General features: G+C 49.4%; 1 protein-coding gene across 1 annotated transcript in view; it reads right to left on the bottom strand.

The window, feature by feature from the left end:
* Window positions 1-1,907: 1,907 nt before the first annotated feature.
* The window catches only part of LOC118409095 (scavenger receptor cysteine-rich type 1 protein M130-like), a gene marked incomplete in the record, with an annotated part of 37,721 nt that continues 37,587 nt past the window's right edge, over window positions 1,908-2,041 (bottom strand). The window contains 1 exon segment of the mRNA XM_035809960.1: window positions 1,908-2,041.

The following is a 2,041-nucleotide window of genomic DNA, read 5'->3' as shown; positions in this document are numbered from 1 at the left end:
CATCAGTAACTAGGTTTTCCATTTTGCCTAAATTCACTACATATGACTTATTATCTTCTTTACGACGATTTTAACTTTGAAAATACTCAAATTGTCAGACCACACTGGGCCAGGTTGGTCCTCCAGGAACGTGCCGTAATGTGTATGTCAGCACCAGGGACAGGCCCCTACACTACGAACGTGTAGTAATGTGTATGTCAGGGACAGGCCCGTACACTAAGAAAATGCAGCAACGTGTATGTCAGCACCAGGGACAGGACCGTACACTAAAAACGTGCAGTAACGTGTATGTCAGCACCAGGGACAGACCCTACACGAAGGAAACGTACAGTGACGTGTATGTTAGCACCAGGGACAGACCCGTACAAAGAAGAACATACAGTAACGTGTATATCTTCACCGGGGACAGGCCCGTACACTAAAAACGTGTAGTAATGTGTATGCCAGCACCAGGGAAAGGCCCGTACACTAAAAACGTGCAGTAACGTGTATGACAGCACCAGGGACAGGTCCATACTCTAAAAACGTGCAGTGACGTGTATGTTAGCACCAGGGACAGACCCGTACAAGGAAGAACATACAGTAACGTGTATATCTTCACCGGGGACAGGCCCGTACACTAAAAACGTGTAGTAATGTGTATGCCAGCACCAGAGATAGGCCCGTGTCAGCACCAGGGACATGTGCGGACACTAAAAACATGCAGTAACGTAAATGTCAGCACCAGTGACAGGCCCTACACGAAGAAAACGTACAGTGACATGTATGTCGGCACAGGGACAGGCCCGTACACTAAGGGTGCGCAGTAACGTGTATGCGAGCACCAGGGACATGCGCGTGCACTAAGAATGTGCAGTAACGTGTAAGTCAGCACCAGGGACAGGCCCATACGATACCAAAGTGCTGTAACCTGTATGCTAGGACCAGAGACAGGCCCGTACACTAAGAACGTGCAGTAACGTGTATGTCAGCACCAGGGACAGGCCCATACGATACGAAAGTGCTGTAACCTGTATGCCAGCACCAGGGACAGGCCCGTACACCATGAAAGTGAAGTAACGTGTATGTAAACACCAGCGACAGGCCCGTTCCCTGGAAACGTGTAGTGATGTGTTTGCCAGCACCAGGGACAGGCCCGTACAATAAGATCGTGCAGTAACGTATATGTCAGCACCAGGGACAGGCCCATACGATACGAATGTGCTGTAACGTGTATGCCAGCACCAGGGACAGGCCCGTACACTATGAAAGTGAAGTAACGTGTATGTCAACACCAGGGACAGGCCCGTTCCCTGGAAACGTGTAGTGATGTGTTTGCCAGCACCAGGGACAGGCCCGTTCCCTGGAAACGTGTAGTGATGTGTTTGCCAGCACCAGGGACAGGCCCGTACAATAAGATCGTGCAGTAACGTATATGTCAGCACCAGGGACAGGCCCATACGATACGAATGTGCTGTAACCTGTATGCCAGCACCAGGGACAGGCCCGTACACTATGAAAGTGAAGTAACGTGTATGTCAACACCAGGGACAGGCCCGTTCCCTGGAAACGTGTAGTGATGTGTTTGCCAGCACCAGGGACAGGCCCGTTCCCTGGAAACGTGTAGTGATGTGTTTGCCAGCACCAGGGACAGGCCCGTACAATAAGATCGTGCAGTAACGTATATGTCAGCACCAGGGACAGGCCCATACGATACGAAAGTGCAGTAACGTGTATGCCAGCACGAGGGACAGGCTCGTATACTAAGAACGTGCAGTAACGTGTATGCCAGCACCAGGGACAGGCCCGTTGCCTGGAAACGTGCTGTGTGTTTCAGCACAATGGGCAGGGCAGGTACCCAAGGAATATTCAGTAGCGCCAAGATCTGATAGATTCATTCAAAAGGCAATGAACGAAACAGCTCATAATCTCTTCCATAAATTGGTTTATTGGTTTATATTCTTTTCAACGATAGATGAAAATATTATCCGGAATCTTTTTTGTCATATTTTGAAAGTGTGTAAACCGCCCATGAAAAGGACGGCATCACACTTAGATAAAA

Source organism: Branchiostoma floridae, chromosome 2, assembly GCF_000003815.2.
Source record: "Branchiostoma floridae strain S238N-H82 chromosome 2, Bfl_VNyyK, whole genome shotgun sequence".
In the NCBI taxonomy this organism is placed as follows: domain Eukaryota; kingdom Metazoa; phylum Chordata; class Leptocardii; order Amphioxiformes; family Branchiostomatidae; genus Branchiostoma; species Branchiostoma floridae.
This window is presented reverse-complemented; position numbering and strand designations above follow the sequence as displayed.